Genomic DNA, 19,557 nt, shown 5'->3' with positions numbered 1-19,557 from the left:
CTCAGTGAATATATTCCCTACACAAAAAGTTGAACTGATGAATAAATACATGGACAAATGAATAAGTGAATAATTTTTTTCAGGAGGAATTCCATGAGAAATATCTTACATGTTGAACTGTTGTTTTCATAACATTAAAATGGTTGTGCTAGATAATCTTTTATCCTTTTGAAGGCCCCGAGAAAATACATTTTTTGCCTATATTTAGATGGACAAAAGAATGAAGATCAAAAAATGTTTCAAAATCACTCACTTAACCAGCAGCATGAAAACCGCTTTGATTTCTGGTCACTGGTTGACAAAAACACATGAAGAGTACAGGAGGGGTATGGATCCAAGTGCCACAGTTAAAAATCAAGTTAGTATAAAAGTTTATAAGAAAAAGCAAAATATAGGAATCAATTTTAAGTAATAACCAATCTTAGAACAGAGAAGAATGAAGAGGGAAGTAGAAAAATAATTTGCAACCAAAAGTAGAAATCAGCTGAATCACCTGATGCCTGGTACATTGGGCAGGATGCTTTCAGTCACCAACAAGAGGACACCATCATAATGAGCTGAAAATACTAAGGGAAATTTTATTGGGTGACATGACTGAGAATTTCAGGGATCATTCAGGCTTTGGATACTGTTTAATCTAAACTCTTCTGTGAGTCTATTGTCATTACATTCTTGACTATTTGATTAATACATAGACTTGCTGTTCCGGAGTTGAAAAAATAATTTGAGCTGGTTTAAGCTTTATATCCTACATGATAACATTCAGAAAAAAAGAGAGTATCACTTTCCCCTTACTAACATCACAGATTTAGGCTCCTTATAAACCGAGCCAGCTTAGGACAGGTACATACCCAGACTCATTTATCTAACAAAGGTAAGTGGAAACTATAGAATGACTACCTTGAATGATACGTTGCCTGTACATTCTTTAGCTTATCACTTTCTCAAGGATGAGTTCTCAAGATTGTCTTAGGCTGATCACTGCAGTTGAGAGTGGAGTTAATCGACCCCATGGCTGCCATGCAAATGTGGTAAAAAGAATGGGAAGCTAGACAGACTGGAGCCAGTCATGTCTGTTCCAAGTAGAAAGTCTGAAGTGTCCCAATGTTTGATTGCCCCCTTCTCCTGCTTTTCATGTTTGCCTTTTCTCTCATGACAACTTCACTTCCCAAAAGTTTAACTATATTTTGGATCTACTCTCAGTGCATATGTTTGCTATGCAAATAGTAAAAAATTGAATTGTGATGAATGAATGGATGGATGGATTAATTTTTCAGGAGAAAAAAGACATAGGAAAATATCTTACATGGCCTGGTCTCTCTGGATATTCCCCTTGCCCTGGGTCCCCTCTTCTCAGTTCCCTAAGCAACACGAGGCTAAGTCCCTTTTTCCAAGTTGAGCTCAAGTAAGTTGCTCAATGAGAAACCTAAGAAAGGCCAAAAAATAATAAAGAGCAGAATTCAATTTTTTAAAGAATATTTTCAAGCTCATACTTTTATTTTTTTTTTTTTGTGTGTGTGTGTGTGGTGCTGGAGAATGAACCCAGGGCCTTGTCCATGAGAGGCAAGCACTCTACCAACTGAGCTACTGAGCTATATACCCAGGCCCAGTGATGATCTTTTTTTTTCTCCATTATTTTATACTCAATATGCACCTGCTGCATAATAAGTATATAGTAGGTGCCTAGGAGCTGTTGAATCCATTTAGGAATTTTAAAGAAATTGAAGTTAATCATGGATATCTTGACTCACACTGTCATTAAGTCCACCTTCATAATCAAGATTTCTGTATTTGCTAACTTGTCTATTTATTGATCTTCACTTGTAACCCCAAATCAATACTCAGTTTTTTATGGATCTGTGCACTGTGGTGCGACACTTGAGTCACATGAAGGTCATGCTCCTTGGGCCCGAGAGTTGGGAAGTGGCCTACGTTGCCTATGTGAGAGGCTCTCAGGGTTCAGCACACTGAATCTGGAAGTTGTGGTGAGCACACTAACCACACTCAGCCCCATCTCCATGGTAACCTGGCCTCTCTCAGGTGCACAGCATGTTCTTTGCCTTCTGCTTTTCTGCCACTGACCTACTAATCCATTGGTTACTGCTTGTAAGTATGTTTCTGGCTCTTTGGATCATTATGACCCTCAGATAAATCTGTCCAGTGACAGGCTATGCTTAAAAGCTTGCCTATGAAATAATAAAGTGGATTGAGCTCTCGAAAACTGGTCTCCAGAGGTCTCTTTTCGATTCCGTTGCCACACCATCCTCAGCTGTTCCGAGGGCTTCTGCAGGACCGAGCGAGCCCCTACACACTCCCTAGAAAAGTCACAGGAGGTGATGTTCTGCCTCTGGTTTCACTCCTCACTACAGGACAAGCATCTTTCTGTGGTCTATTCAGCACCATTTTTTCCCCATATTTTTGTGTCCTTTGCTACTGATTTTGTGAATTAAAATGACCCCAAAACATACTGCAGAAGGGCTATCTACTGTTTTTTAACTCAAAAAGGCTAAAAAGTGCCTTAAAGAGTAAATAAATGAGTTAGATGAACTTTGGGTTACAGTTAGAGTGCAGTTGGCTGTGATTTCAATTTTAATGAATAAACAATACAGAACACCAGGGAAAAGAGGAAATCTGATTAGTAAGTGAGCATTTTTTTATAGTAACAGATATAATGAGTAAGCTTTGTAAAAGCAGCTAAATTTATTTTTTTATTGAGACAAAGTAAATTTTTTTTTAAGTAGAGAGAATTGTAGCAAAGCTGAAAGCCAAAGAAATCTACAAACACATTATTCAAGTCAGGAAATTGTTATACACTTTTCAGGTAGTGTTTTAGTACAAAAAAAACTGCATTTAAATAATTATTTGCAATTTATTTAACTGCATTTAAATAATATATTTTAAAACAAATATACAAAAACAAAGTTATGTATTTAATGTTTAACAAAAACATTATAAACTTCTAACCCTGTTTTTACCTTAGTAACATGGTTCAGTGTTCACTAATCCAGTATTTGCAGCAGCCACTGTATAGAATATAACTACAATGAATAATGACAGCAACGTACTGTATGTACATTACTTACTTGGACCCTGTATTAATCCTTAGGAACAATACTCTCTTTTATGATTCTTTTCTCTTCAGTGACATACTTGTATCATATTCCAAATACTACCTATATCAGACGCCTTTCAAGTTTTTTTATTAGTTGTTCAAAACATTACAAAGCTCTTGACATATCATATTTCATATATTTGATTCAAGTGGGTTATGAACTCGCATTTTTACCCCATATACAGATTGCAGAATAACATCGGTTACACATCCACTTTTTTACATACTGCCATACTAGTGTCTGTTGTATTCTGCTGCCTTTTCTATCCTCTACTATCCCCCCTCCCCTCCCCTCCCCTCCCATCTTCTCTCTCTACCCCATCTACTGTAATTCATTTCGCCTTTCAAGTTTTAATGCACCCAGTGAATCTACTGTTGATTTTTTTAAATGTAAAGAATAGTTCATAAGTCTAACATCAGAGGCCAGATTCTACCTTTCTACCAACCCCCAATGTGATCAATCTGCCACTTGACTATCAAAACATTGAATATTGAGAAACTTCATCCTCCCCAGCTCTTTCAATTTAAAATCTTTGGAACAATAGTTCTACTATACTAATTCTCTACAGTTGAATAACAAAAGAGGAAAGATGAAAAATTGTGTTTCTTCTCAGAGGCTCAGAGAAGAAATTGTAAAACTAGGATAGCTTGAAATATCTTGGCAAAGTGAGAAGACTTTTAATAAGAGGCACATCAAATACCTCAACTGTAACACAGATGTCAGGAAAGGAGAAAATTTTAAAATATTAAACATTTGGCTTAAATTAAATACTGTTTTTCTTAAGAACATGTTATGTGCAGGCAAGACACTTCCCCAGGGTTATAGACATTAAAAAGACATGCACTTTGCTCTCAAGTTTCTAATATTAAAAAGGGAAAAGAACCTACACAACTGCCAGAGAAGCTAGGGAGTGAGGGGTATGGATAGCAAAGTGCAGTTGAAATGTGGGGGAACATAGATGAGAGACAGACTGCTTTCCACTGGGAATCAAGGAAGGTCCTGGGAAGGATGTAAGCTGTGAAGGTGTGTGGAATGCACCTAATGATCAATTAATATCGATCAAGGTGGAGTTAAAAACTGAATTTTAAACCCCCAGAATTCAGGTGAGAACAACAAATCCTGCAAGCTTACACTGAGCATTTCTTGGTTAACTGATCATGAAGTAGCAATAAATTATAAAGGTTTCACTAGGAGAGTTGAAGTGATGTCATCACCACGTGGTGTTGAGGTGTATGATGAGCAGCTGGGTTATTGGGTCCTCATTTCAAAGGGAGAGCACTGCAGAGGTTCACGGTTTGTCCTAAAGTGAACCAAATGAGAACAGAGCAAATAACAGAAATTCATAAAGTGGAGGTAAGAACTGAGGAGAAAAAAAAATTAAGGGGACTAAGGAGAAAAGTAAAAGTGAGGAGAAAGAAAAAAATGGTAATTAAAGTGGGGAATATGGGAAGAATAGGAAAAAATGAATACAAAGAACTCACCAGAGCTTCCTAAACCATATGCAAGACCTATCAGAAGAGCCAGGGCCACCTCCATGGCCAAGATCAAGCCCAGGAAACTGTGATGCTCTGCAGATTCAAATGCACACCAAGGAGGTTATTTTAAATCCATTCCCTGTTTTACCCATCTGCTCCCTGTTTCATTGTATTAACCTGGGCTTCTCTGGTTTGTCTACCAATCTTTCTCCCCACTTTTTCTCAAATCCCTCTTCAGAGATGAATACTTTATCAACCCTGCATCTACTCATCCATCAGTTTTTAACTCTTCTATGCCTTTGATTAACTTACTTGTCTTTTTTTACGTCTGGAATCCCCCAATCCCAAATTTATAGCTGGCCCTTCTGCTCTTCTAGAGGATCAAAACCTCCCATCTCCAGCCTGGGTCCCACTCTTACCACCTTAGTAGAGGACGAGGTCCTGTTCCCCTAGGCTGCTGTGCTTCACCCTGCAGGCCAGGCCAGCTGCCTCCCCAGCTGCCACATCCAGGGTTGCTCTGAGATACCGCGTCCCATCTGCATTGGGCAGGATGTCACCTCTCTGAGTGCCCTGCTGCTCCTGCTCCCCTTGCATCCACATCACCCACACGGGCTTTGGGTAGAAGCCAGACACATGGCACACCAGCAGCAGACGGCCAGGCCCAGGACTGGGACCAGTGGACAACTAGGCACTGGGCTTCACTGAAAAGGACAGAAAAGAGGTTCACAGGTGGACAAGAAGATACCTGAGTGGTTCAGATCCCATCACCTCTGATAGGTCCATCTTTCCCACTTCTGAACATGCCACTCACCCTCCTCTCCTTTGTGACCCCTTCTTATTCTCAATTTGCTTTTAGATTACAAAGTTCTTGGAGAATGGGTACAGTACTGACCTTGTCACTGGAGATGAGCCTTCCCTGCATCAAGAAGACCCAAGATGAATCAGGGGCAGGTGTCACTGAGAAGCCTGGGCATCCTGTGTGTGAAGGCTGGGTTCAGACTGAGTAGTCTGCAGAAATCTTGGCCCTTTCTTCCTCTCTCTGGAGAAGGCAACCATGTTTCATTCTGAAAAGTCGGAAATCAGTTCCTGAAACAGCTAACTGTAAAAAGGTTATGAAGTTCTTCCCTGAGTGCATCTCACAGCCTGCTGCCATCTGTATATCAAAGGGACCTAGGGAAGAGGGATTCAATGAATTAAAGGACAAAGGGAATTTAAAAAGGATAAAATGGAATGAGTAGAAGCAACACACAATAGAAGTGGAAAGGAGAAGTTTTGGAGATTTACAGGAATGGAACCAATTCTGGTTGGATCACAGGTGCACAGAAAAGGGAACTGATAGGAGTTGGAGGTAGAGGAAGAGATGAATGATTTGAAAAAAATGGAAGATTGTTCAAAGGTACATGGAACTGTGTGGGAGGGGGAAGTTGTGAGTCTGAGATTGTAACAAGCTAGGGTAAGTGCATCCTGTGGTTACAATGACTGTGCGGACAGGGAAGGCTGAAGAGATTCAACGGGGGAGAGGAAAATCACACTTTAAAGAGTTAACCAAAGAGTGAGGAGGCTACCTAACTAGAGATCTGGGAAAAGGGTGGCCACAAGATATATCTCTAAGGCAGGATGAAAAAATATAGTCCTGCAATCAATGAGAAAGCAGTTCATAAGTAGCAGAAGACAGAAGTGTTTGAAGGATCTGGTTTATAGAACTTGCCCAACTGTGTGATTGTAATTTTATGATGGAGAGAATGGAGTAAGATTCAGAACAGAGTATGCGATTTCCTAGAGGAATAAAAACTCACAGAGAGATACCCCATGCACCACCCTCCCAACTGAGGGAACTGAACTCACAATCAAATTGTAATAGACCAGTGTGAACTGCCTGAGAGACACTAGTGAAGTAGTTTCGGAAATATGTTTCCAGTTCACTCAACTCCTTGTTGCTGAATTTGCCCCTGGACCAGGGATACAGGAAAATGATAGTATCAGAGCTGGCTGTCCCAGCTGCGAGTCTACAGTTCATGCAACCCAACTGAGCATTTACCTTGTACCCAGGAATTGTTGTAAAAGGATGCAGTCTTGCTGATATGGACGGTAATAGGATCTTCAAACCCTGTATGTAGCAAAAGAATAGAAACAATGGGGAGAAATGAGATACTTGGAAGGAGAGAATTGGGAAAAAATGGCACCAGAATGGGAAGACTCAGAATGCGAAACACAGAAGGAGCACATTTATCTTAGGTGGCATTTGCTTATTACAGGGTCCCCTGCTCTCTCTGTAAACACCCTCCAGAAGACTACAGGGACCTCCAGTCAAGGGCATTTATGATAGCACCATCATGGCACTCTTAATCTCTAGGTGTAAACTACCAGCACAAACACACACACACACACACACACACACACACACCCTCTTCTGTCTAACTGGTCAATTGCCCCAGTTCTTATCAATTTCACTGTCACAGCATGGCACTTGCACTTGTTATTGTTTTCTCTCTGAAAAGTTTTTCTTTGATTTCTGTTCTAAACAAAACCTATCCCCGCAGAACTCTCTTCTTACTTTCCTTCTCCAACCAGCAGAAAAATGTTTACTGCCTGAAACAAGAAAATTCTGCTCCTGGCCAAAACCCTGAGCCTCCTACTCAGTTTCCCATTTCCCTTTAGTTTGGGCTTTCTTCTAAGATTCCAGCTTCTCTCACATCAACAGCTTCTATCCCATTGATCTTCTCCTATTTTGACTGCCATAGAACAAGTTTTATATGGCACTGAAAAGTCATCTTATCAATAGGGACTTTTGGTTTTTTTTCAGTGCTGAGGATTGAGCCCCGGATCTTGTGCATTTTCTGTTATTCTGTCCACTTGCCCCTTTGCATTATTCCCCCAGGTGTTCTCTTCCCTTTCTGATTTGCACATCTGGGCTGTCTCCCCAAAACTCTCAGTTGCTGGCTTCCCTGTGAACCACACTTTGACCTTAGTGGTCTACTTTTTTGCCTTCAATTTTATGTCCCCAAAGCCCAAATCACTACCGTCCCAGTTGCTGTCCACCCCCCTCCTCTGCTGTAGCAGCTTCAAGATCACATCTTTTGTGTAGTTTTTCCACTTGTTCCTTGGTGGTATCCATCTATTTGCTTTTGAAGGAGTTTGGCTGCAGATCTACCATTTGTGAGTCAGACCCTAGAGAATGTGTGTCGTCTGTGCTTTGTCTGCAGTAGGAGCTCCTAGGCTCATGACAGAAAACCAGAATCCTAGATTCCAGAGTTTTAAACATCACTACACACACAAAAACAAACAAACAAACAAACAAGTAAACAAAAAAGCTTTCTACCTACCAAGAGATAGTCACAAGCTTTCCATGTTGCGTCCCCTTTTCCTAACCACTGAGAGCTTCCACACCTCTCGCCCCATGTTCTTGTACAATGTCCTCGTGGCCTTTCAAAACATCCTCCTGGGATGCCTGACAGATTCTGTGCCTTCCTTCTGTACATCAAAATCTCCTAGAAGATAGAAGAAGAAAGGAGGCAGTGAAGGAACAGCTGACGACAGATGGGGACAGCATACATGTTCTAAGACCCCATATCAGACAGTATGAGATCTGGAGAGACTTGTAGATTGGTAACTAGAGCAGAAAATAAGGATAGAATGCCTTAACCTTAAACCCAAAGCAGAGAATTGAGAAGGTGGGGCAACAGAGAGAGAAAGGAAGATGAAAATGATAAAAGCTCACTACTTGAGCAGTAGCTGGGAAAATGCAGGCCAACTTGAAACACAACAGGAACAGCAGGATCATTGAAGGAGATCCAGCAGTGGACAGAGTGCTAGGCCAGGCATGACAGCCATTTGGGCATAACAGCCTCACCTCTCCTTCAAACAGAAATGAATAGAACCAGAGGGAGTTCTTCTACAAGGAACTTGTAGAGGGATAACTACCAACTGAAAGTGGCTGAAACCCTCAAATCCCACTCTATTACAAACAAGGGGAATGGGTTGAGGCAGACCCAAGAGCAGGACACTCCTAGGAAGTGTTTGGCTAGCTCATCAGTCTGCACATGGTCCACGGGAGCCTGGCAGAGATGGTGGCGGGAAATGGGATCTCAGAACCCAGGAGGGAAGGCAGTCTCTGTCCTCAGCATTGGAAGGAAGTGGCACCCATGGTTCACAACCTTAGGCAGTGGGAACTAGAACCTAGGGGAACTGGCTGAGCCTCTTTTCTGGTAGCAGGAACAGTGCTCTGGCAATTTGTGTTGGTCAGGGGGATGCCTCTGTACCACTCACAACCCATAGAGAAACACAACCACAAGTCTCACACTTGCAGACAGTCACCAGCCTCTATGTCACTTTGAAGAGGACCCTGTGGAGAGGAGCAGGTGTGTGATTACCTGCAGCAATCAAACCAACAGCCCAGAGCCCCGTATTCTGAACTCCTGCACACAGAAAGAGCCAACAGATACAACACCACATACTCAGAGCATCCAGACTCAGGACCCTGGGTTCAAATGAGAACCAGCTGGTAGAGAGTTCATAGCAACTAGGAGAGTGGCTCCTGTGCCCAGAATTTCTGGAGGAATCCAAATCTGAAGAGTGATGGACACTTTCTAAATCTCTCAGATGCTGATGAAATCCAGACAGACATTCAATAAGAATTCTCTTCACTTGGCATGGTTTATCATAAATAGCTGAAATGTCAACTTTGATCATATATCACTCTTCCTCTACATTTGATAGTTGCTACCCTACTATTTGATATTGTGACATCAGCCCATTTGATTGTATTTCTTCTAATGTTTTAAGGCATTATTTTGAATAATTCTCTCCTTGTTTTCCTAGCTTAGGTTCATATTTGCTTCTCTTACCTCCTTTTCCCTGTTATATTACCTGTTGACTTTCAATCTCCTCCACCCCACCAATTTGCTTTTCTCTTATTTTTACTTTAGGGTTCATTTTTTTCTCTTATATTTTTTCTTTTCTCTTCTTTCTCTCTCCTCTTTTTGTCCAAATTTCTCTCTTCCCTTTTCAACCCCTACATATTGTTTTAGCAGTTTGACTGTTTGATTAGTAACTTTTCAACATATTCCAGAACTTTACAACAAGTTTATATCTGGATTATAGAAACTGTTGAGAACACTATCAACAAGTTTTTGGGTTTTCCTAAGATTGAATAGTATGTGGATTTGCTCCGAAGGATTGCAGTAAATAGGGATCTGTGGCTTCTCTCAAAGTGGTGCTGAATTGGGAACCACAAAGGACACAAATTGAATAAAATTATCAATAGTTACACATTTATATCCCTGGGCTCTTAAAAGGAAGAAGTTTACTATATAATCCCTTATGTTAAAAAAGTTATAATCATCCCAGAAGATGGACAGACATAAGAGCCGTATGAAATACCAAGGGAAGAAACCACACCAAATAGCCAAGACATTCCAACAACTGGCCCCGTTGATTCAGCAATGGAGAACATATCAGAGAAAGAATTTAGAAATTTCATAGTCTTAACTATGAAATGTTAAGATGATGTACAACAAGACAAAAGAAGGTGTAAGGCATGAACTTAGAAAACACAGGAAGTGAAAGGTAATTTCTATAAAGAATCTGCAGAAGAAACAAATGGAATTCCTGAAAATAAAAGATTGAAAGGAAAGCATCATAAATAGATTAGATGGCATTGAAGACCAATCCCAAGGAGTTCAAGACAAAGTATATAATCTTGAAAATAAAGTTGACAATAAAGAACAGATGTTAAGAGACTATGAAAAGAATATGTAAAACAGCTGGGATAACATTAAGAGACCAAACTTAAGAATCATTGAAAATTATCATATAAGTGAAATAAGACAAATTCAGAAAGCCAAGGGTCAAATGTTTTCTCTAATAAACCAAAACTAGTCCAAAATAAGGGGGAAAAAGAGAAAAGAAAATAGAGTGGTAGAATTCCATGAAAATAGAATAAATATCAGTGGAACAGAGGAAGGGCATTGAAGGAGAGAGAGTAGGCACAGGATAATGGAAGACAGTGGAACAAATCGGACCTAACATTCCTATTTACATATATGAATATACCACAGGGAATCTCACCATAATGCATATCCACAAGACACTAAAAACAAACAAACAAACAAACAACAAAGAAACTGTAAGTAAATAGCCAGAAAGATCAGTAGACTAAAGACTAGAGGAAAGAGAACTGGGGAGGGGAGAAGGGAAAGAAGTAGTGGAGAATGAACTATAAAAAACATATCCTATGATTCTATAATTATGTCAAATTGAATCCTACTGTTATATATAACTAAAAATAACCATTTTTTTCAAAAAATATAGAACATTTATACAAAAATAACAGTTAGAATTAATGAACAAAATAAAATTTAGCTCTTAAAAAATAAATAAAATGGGTGCCGACCAAGGTAGTGGTGCTGGGAAAACTGGATGTCCATATGTGGAAGCATGAAAGTGGACCCCTGTCTCTCTCCCAGCCCACAAATCAATTCAAAGTGGATCAAAGGCCTAGGAGTTAGACTAGAAGCTCTGCCACTGCAAGAAGAAAATGTAGGCTCAACATTCCGATATATCAACACAGGCATCAAGTTCCTTATGGAGACTCCTAAAGTTCAAGAAATAAAACTAAGAATCAATAAGTGGGATGCCAACAAACCAAAAAGCTTCTGCAAATATATGATATCCCCCAGTGAATTTCACCTGTGTGTGTATCTATCAAGCACCAATTATAAAAAATACAATAAATAAATAGAAGAAATGCTAATAGAGAAGACAAAGGGGAAAAAGGAGAGGAAAGAGGGAGGGGAAAGAGTACCTGAGACCAAAATGAAGCAAATTATATTTCATGCATGTGTGACTATGGCGAAGTGCACCTGTGTATTATGATGACTAATATGCACTGAAAAAGACGTTTTTGCAAATATGCTTGGAGATATTTTTAAACATATCTTTTGTTAGCAATTGACAGACAAAATGATTAAGATCTGTATACAGAAGATTGGAACCATAATATCAACCAATATGACCCAATATATGTCTATCAGACATTATACCTGAGCAACTTCTGAATGTGATTTCTTTCAACATGCACAGAACACTCACTGTGGTTCTGCCATTAAAGAAGTTTCATTCAATATGGAAGAATTGAAACCACTGAATATGTTCTCTGATCACAATGGAAATCAACTTGGAATCAATAACAATAAGACATCTAGAAAATACCTAAATAGTTGAAAATTAAACACTTCCTCTAAAGATTAATCAAATTCATATATCCCTAACAAGAATAATGAATAAAAAGAGAAAAAAAATTATCAAATTACCAGTATCAAGAATAAAAGAAAGGATATTAGCACAAACTCTATCATTAAATTGATAAGATGGGAATATAATGAAAAACTTGATGTCAATACATTTGAGAATGTAGATTAAATTTTTAAAAATTCTTAAGAACATAATTTACAGAAATTGAGAGGAGAAAGTAAATATTGTGATAACTCTATGGTAATTTGTTATTAAAACAATAGATATCAAAAAAAAATTAAAAATAAATATTAACATATTTATTTTTTTCAACTCAACCAATAAAGAAAAATTCTGAACCAGAAGGCTTAGTGAACTTTATCAATGATTAAGAGGAGAAAAAATGCTAATGATATATAAAATCTTTGACAAATAGAAAGGGAAGCAGCTCTCAATTTATTTTATAAGTACAGCATTTGCCTAACACTGAAACTTTACAAAGAAATTATATAAAATAAGTTACAGACCTATGTTACTCATAGACTTACACACAAAAATTCTTAACAAAAGAAGACTGGAAGAATTATGATTGTGTAGATTACAAATGCAGCATGTGGATCTTATTTCAGGCTGACGGTAACTATGGAACAAAATAGGGGAGAAATGGCCCAGAGGCAGATAATCAACTCTGCCATTTACAGCAAAATTATCACCTACAAACCTCCTCACATCTTTACAGTTTACTTAAAAGTACCAAAATAAGCTTGTTTGTTCTTCTTAAAAATAGTGAGTTAAGATAAGGGTTCCAACAAATAAACTGCAGTTTAACAGTTCTACGTCAGGCACCAGAATTTCAGTTTGAAATGGTGAAACAGCAAATTTTCTCTTTAAACACCTGATGATGTTTGTAAATGTCTGTATTTTACCACTAGGTGGCATGGAGTAACTAGGAGACTCGGTAACTGTTACTGAGCATGGAGTATTTAGTTACTGAATATTGGAGGACTAAGACATTCTTTGGGAAAAAAAAAAGATTGATTTTTGAGTTTACATATATTTTTTGTTTGTCAATATAGTAATATAGTAGCAAGACACCTCTTTTACCCTGCCTTACATCAAGGCCAGTTCTTCCCTCCATCCCTAATGAAGCAATTGTGACAGGCTCATTTTCCTGCAGCCGTGAACATTCTCTGTGCATTTGCGCCAAGACTTTTCTCATGATGTGACTGGGACACCTGAAGAAGCTACTTAGCATGTGTGAACTTAGCACTCAGAACTCCACCTGTGGGAGGTAACATCTCATGGGACCATCCTAACTATTGATGGTGTGAGGTCATGTATATGTGCTCCTCCAAAACCCCTCGGGTAAATAATAAGAGGCACAATTGGTATGGAGGGCCAGAAAGTCCCAGCAAGATCAGATCGCAGTTTTTCACACTAGTGACAAGGCTGATAGCACCTCTGTATTGGCTCTCCATCCTTTCCTGTTTTACCCTTAGTGTCCCCCCACCCCTGATATCATGCCCCCAAATAAAGTTTTACCTATAAAGCTTCTTTTGGCTTTATCTTTTTCCTGTTTTATGGTATTATTCCTGGAAGAAGCCCAAGTAAGATCATGATCCTAAAAAGGAATATTTTTAGCACCCAGAAGTCTGAGTCATGGTTCCTCTTCCAGTCAACAACCTCTTAAGGGTAATCAATATTCTGATCTCTATCACATTAGGTTAGTTTTGATTCTGTTTTTGAACTTTGCATTAATAGAATCTTAATGCCCTTTCCTCATAGAACATTATTTCTGAGATCTATCCATATTGTGATTTGTAGCAGTAGTTCAATCTTTTTCTTTTCTGTGTAGCATTCCATTGTGTGTGACCATACAACAATTTATCCAATTTATTGTAGGTTGACATTTGAATTGTCACCAGATTTTAGTTATTTTGAATAACTAAAATACTTTTAAGTACTTTTAGACAAGTTTTATTTGTTTTGTCAGTCCTAGACATTGAATCCAGGGCCTTTTGCAAGCTAGGCAAGTGATTTCACCATGGGCTACATCCCCAGCCTTTTTAAAATTTCACTTTGACATAGAGTCTCACTATGTTTCCCATGCTGGCCCTGAACTTGTGATTCTCCTGCTTCAGCACCACCACAGCTGGTTTGTAAACGTCTTTATAAATATAAACACTCATCTCTTAGGATACACACAGAAATGAACTTTCTAGGTTAAAAGTTACAGATATTTTTTTAGATTTATCAGTTAGTATTGTGCTTCCAGCTTTATTCTTTTGGTTGAAGACAGCTTGGGCTAGTCAGGGTCTTTTGTGCTTCCAAAAGTAAATTTTAGGACTTTGTTTCTAGTTTTATGAAGAATGTTATTGGAATTTTGGAATTTTGAATTGAATCCATAAATCACTTTGGCTAGTATGGGAATTTTAATATTAATTTTTCTAATTCATGAACATGAGAGGTCTCACTGTGTGTGTGTGTGTGTGTGTGTGTTCTTTAACTTGTTTAATCAGTGTTTTGCAATGTTCACTGTAGAGGTCTTTCACTTCCTTGATTTAGTTTAATCTTCGGGATTTTGTTTTGTTGGTGGTGACATTTTGTTTCTTTGTTAGTTTGGTGGCTAGAATGAATGAAATTGATTTCCTGATTTCTTTTTTCAGCAAATTTGTTATAGGTGAATCGAATAGCTATCAATTTTTTTTATGTTGGTTTTATGCTCTGCTACTTTACTGAATTTGTTATCATTTCTAATAATCTCTTGGTGGGGTCTTTAGACTTCGACATATGGAGAATTATATCATCTGCTACTAAGGATAATTTAACTTCCTGCCTTCCTGTTTATAGGTATGCATTTTATTTCTTTGACTTGCCTACTTGCTCTGGCTCAAAATTCTAGTATTGTTGAATAATGACAGTAAGAGTGGCTAGTCCTGTCTTTTTTCTGATTACAGAGAAAATGCTCTTAGATTTTCCCCCTTCAGTATGATGTTAGCTGTGGGGTTGTCATATGTACCCCTTATTATGTTGAAATATGTCTAGCTAATTTGTTCAAGGCTTTTATAATGAAAGGAATGTTGAATTTTTATAAAATGCTTTTTCTGCAACTATTGAGCATACCACATGGCTTTGCCTTTAATTCTATTGACATGAAATATTATATTTATTGATTTGCACTTCTTGAGCCATTTTTGAGATTTTTACATATTGAACCATCCTTGTGTCCCCAGATGAAACCAACTTGATAACAGTGAATTATTTTTTTGATATGCTATTAAATTTGATTTGATAGTGTTTGGTTAAAATTTTTTACATCTAAAAAGAAAAAAAAAACAAATAAGTAAAACAATTTTTACACCCAAGCTCACTGTGGCTATTGAACCATAGTAAGTTTGCTTTTGCTGTTGTTATTGTTGCCATGTTCTTGCCTGGTGTTTGTAACAGGGCAACATTTGTTTCATAGAATGAGTTTGAAGGGTTTCCCTCTCTCTAAGTTCTATGGAATATCTTGAAGAAAACTGGTGGTACAGTGGGTACAGTTTCAAAGTGGTGCCCAATGATAACAGCTTAGATCGTGGGACACAGAGGGCACAAAATGTGGGCTGGTGAAATTGTTTGAGGTTTGTGAGTTCTGTGGAAATCACCTGTAGAGTCATCTGTGGTGGCAATGGAGACCATTGGGGATCTCCAGCTTACATTTTTTTTTCCATAAAAAGTCTGTCTTGGCCAATCCAGGTGGGAAAGACTGTGGTGTTTCTAGAGTGTTCATCCTTTCTATAGTGTCACCTTGGGCTTTTCTGTACTGGGGGGATCTTGTCACTTCTCTTCTGCTCTCTGGCTTACTTCCTTAGTTACTCCCTCAGAACATATTCGTTTATTCTTTGCTGTGTTTCTTTTTTGTGGAGAAGAATAAAGAACAGGACACTCTACTTGGCCATCCTACTGACATCAAATTTTAATTGTTTAAAATGACAGTCAACTAACTAGTACCACTGATATGTAGGACCAACATTCTTATAATTTGAAGAAATGTACACACACTCCCACCTAGATTGGTTTAGAACCAACACAGACTTCTCCTTAGGGGGAAAACGCAAGCTAGAGATCCCCATGGTCCATTGCCACAGCAGATGACTGTGGACAATGTTATATATATGTTTTGAGTCTCTAAAACATTTTTGTTTTCTTTTAGTTATCACACACACACACACACACACACACAAACCCTATAGGGGTTACTAAAAGGAAACTAAATAGAAAACTCCATATTACAGGCATGCCAGTCCCCTCAAATTCAACTAGACAACTGTGAATACACACACACACGCACACACACGCATATGTGTGAGAATATATATATGTATATATATATATATATATATATATATATATATATATATATATATATATTGCATTTTTAAAGTACATCTTGGATATTCATGTTCCTTTCCTTGCTCACAATTATTTTGAGTATTGGCTTGTTGAGTTCAGTGGGAATACCTGCTGGATTTGATTCAGATTTCACAGTTGTCTAGTTGAATTTGAGGAGACTGGCATGCCTGTCACATGGAATTTCCTATTTAGGTTCCTTTCAGCAATCCTTGTGGTTTTCTTGTGACATCACTAAAAAAAATGTTTTAGAGGCTCAAGGTAGAAGAATACAAAGGAAGAGTCCTGGCATTCATGTCTTTTATTGTTGGGAAACAATTTGCATCTTGGACACCATGCGTGAAACAATTCTGGGCACAAAAATATAGTAGGGATTGTAAGAGAACAAGTGAAAACAAGGGCCAATAATTCTCAGCCCTATAAAAATATGTAACAGTTTGAAGAAGTGAGTAGGAAATGTTGTGGACCCTCTGTACATTATCCTTAAAGTTCATAAACAGGAGAAAACCTGATCAGTAGAGACCTATTTGAGATGAGAACAGAAAATAGGTTTTCAGAAAAAAAAGGACTACAAGTCAAACCAAAGAAAATTTTCTTTCCTTTTCTTTATTCCATTGGTGGTGGTGGTGCTATTTTTCAAATTATTTTATTGTGAAATATAAAAAGAGATAAGGCATAAAGCAATTATATAAAATTAATTGAATAATTATGCACTCAACTCCAGTGCAGCAAAGTTGATTGGTTTCTTGAAATCATGTCAAGAAACACAGCATTGCAGTGCTGTGATTTGGTGTGGTTTGTTCCCCAAAGGCTCATGCGCTGGCATCTTGGTCCCCAATGTAAAGTATTGAGAAGTGACAGATCTTCAAGGGGTGAGGCCTAGTGGAGGGAAATGAGGTCATGGGACACACTGTAGTTTGGATGTTGAATGTCCCCAAAGGCTCATGTGTTAAATGTTTGGTTCCCAGGGTGCAGTTAATGGGAGGTGGTGGGACCTCTGGGAGGTTAAGTCCTTGGTCATTGAAAGCTTGTCCTTGAAGGGGGTTGGAGGACCTCTGCCTCTTCCTCTTTCCTGTCTTTCTCCTCTGTGCTCCTTTGGTTGTGATGCCATGTTCTTCCACCATGATGTGCAGACTTTCCATAGACCCAAAGTGACGGGGCCACTGACTGGGAACTGGAACCTCTAAGACTGTGAGCAAAAAGAAAACAAAGTATTTTATTTTTCTTAGAAGTTAATTATCTCAGGTTTTTCACTATATTGATGGAAAAGTAGCTAACACAGAGTACCACCCTGTGTTAGTCTCTTACTGAGGAGTTAGGAGAAGCTCATATGTGACCTCTGAAAGTATCATGGGTGGTATTTAGTATGTAGGCTCAATTTCAATCTTTTCTGATATCTTCATAAATTTCTGAATTAAAAACCCTTGAGATATGTGTTCTCTGCGTTGGCCATATCTAATTTTTTCAGCCAAAATTCTAGTGTTCACTGTAAACAAGGTCATGAAAATAGTAAATATAAATAAAATATATTTATTTAAACTCACTTATGTCTGAATGCTTTATCTCAGGTGTTATATGTATGCTTGGTTTATACGTGTTCTTCTCTAGCATATGAGTTTTTATTTCTCTACTCTGTCTAATGTTATCATGGAGGTTATTTATGCCCTTGGGGTTGAGTAGACATTAATTGAATGCATATTTAAGAAATGAAAAATGCCCTCAAATAACTTTGTTTTACCTTTTCTTATATTACGAGTTACCTACATCTCTTGAGTTTCTTTCTTCCCTATGAAAAGCGAAGATTATTTTTCATAATTATCAATTTTACTTTGGTGTTTTCTAAATCTCAAAATACATGTTCTGAAAAATTCTCAGTCACAATTGCTTGAAATATATCCTTTTCCCACGTTCTGCCTCCTTATGAAATTCCTGTTGCTGAAATCTCAATTTAGTTTTGATTTGCATTTCCCTGATTGCTAAAAATGTATTGGGTGTTTGCCTTTCCAGTATCCTCTATTCCAAGTCTGACCTTATTGATCCAGTACTGAGTCCTTGGAAGTAAGAGATCACTGTAGCCAAACCCCTGAGAACCCACGTACAACAATATATTGTTTGTACAGGTATCAGATTCTATTTTTCTAGTTTAACATTTCTTCATCATTGTATTCCCAAGGGGGCTTCCTTAAATTCACTGTAAGTGTATCTCTGTATTTAGGAAGAGTTTATTATTTTACATTCGGTGGTGTTTTTTTTTTTTAGCAGTATGTCTTTTCAAGGTATGTAGGGTGTCATCTTGGCAAAAACAGGATTCACAACTGTGTCTTCTATATTTGTGCAGAGAATTCCAAGGATTGGATGATGAACTATTGTCCTAGAGTAGAAAGGGGAGCCCAGCAGTTGTCAAGAACATCACCACCCCAAGTGATACTGGCCAACCTTCCCTTAGCACTCAGGGTTACATGGAAGGACACTGAGGCCGCAGGGATGACATGCTGTTTCACTTTAGCGCAGGTGTCCCCTGCAGGAGAGCACCATGACTCAGTCTGAAGCTCCTTTCACTGCAAGAAATTTGCTGTGAGAGAAAAAACACACAGGTCATATGTAGGGAAAAAAAATCCTGAGGAAGTGTGGGAGGGGGAAGGAGAAGCCAGCACAGGCAGGAAGTCCTGACAGACAGTGGGTTTCTCTGGGAGGGAGATTGAGGTTGGTGTTGGTGAGGTGGGAAGTCAGAGGGCACAGTGAGATCACGTGGGGCGGGCAGCTCGCATCTGGGTTTTGAGGAAAGCCGTGTGGGGAAGGAGACATTCAGGGGTCCTGGTGGTGTGAAGGGGAGCAACGCTTAGACATGTTAATGTTAGGGCACAGATAGGTGAGAATAGTGGGAACATGAGGTTAAGAAGATCATTCCATAAAATGGGCCCAAGGTGTGGCTCCCCACATGCTTTCTTTGCCAAAAAGCAATTCACCTGCAGCCCTGACTGGCCTAAGTGGACAGGATAGGTCACCTTCCTAGGCAAACTGAGGCAGGGGCAAAGATCAGGCAGTCCGTGTAGGTAACAATGGTGCAGTCCACAGAGTGACAAAGTGGTTATCAAAGACAGAACTTTCTTCCATAAAACTTGCTCTCTGCTCCTGCCTTGGCAACCCTCAGTTGTTGATTCTTCAACACCAGGTAATAAGAACCCATTCCTGATCTCCAACAGGTGGGTATCATTAGGAGGAACACAAGCCAGTTTGTAGCCTAGGCAGCAATGCTTCAAGAAAGGGAATCCTGAAGGAAGGTCTTGTGATACAGGAAAGAATCCTGGGTGCCCCTAGGAGAACTGGGACACCCTGCCCGGCTGAGT

The 19,557-nt window shown here is 38.7% G+C and overlaps 1 pseudogene; it reads right to left on the bottom strand.

Moving 5' to 3' along the window:
- Positions 1–489: 489 nt before the first annotated feature.
- Positions 490–19,557, bottom strand: part of LOC124082483 (T-cell surface glycoprotein CD1a-like) — a 32,844-nt pseudogene continuing 13,776 nt past the window's right edge.

This window comes from Marmota monax, unplaced genomic scaffold (genome assembly GCF_021218885.2).
Source record: "Marmota monax isolate L192 unplaced genomic scaffold, Marmota_monax_Labrador192_F-V1.1 WCK01_AAM20220418_F8-fsc00145, whole genome shotgun sequence".
Classification (NCBI taxonomy): Eukaryota; Metazoa; Chordata; class Mammalia; order Rodentia; family Sciuridae; genus Marmota; species Marmota monax.
Note: the sequence above shows the minus strand (reverse complement) of the source record. Positions and strands in the feature narration are given on the sequence as shown.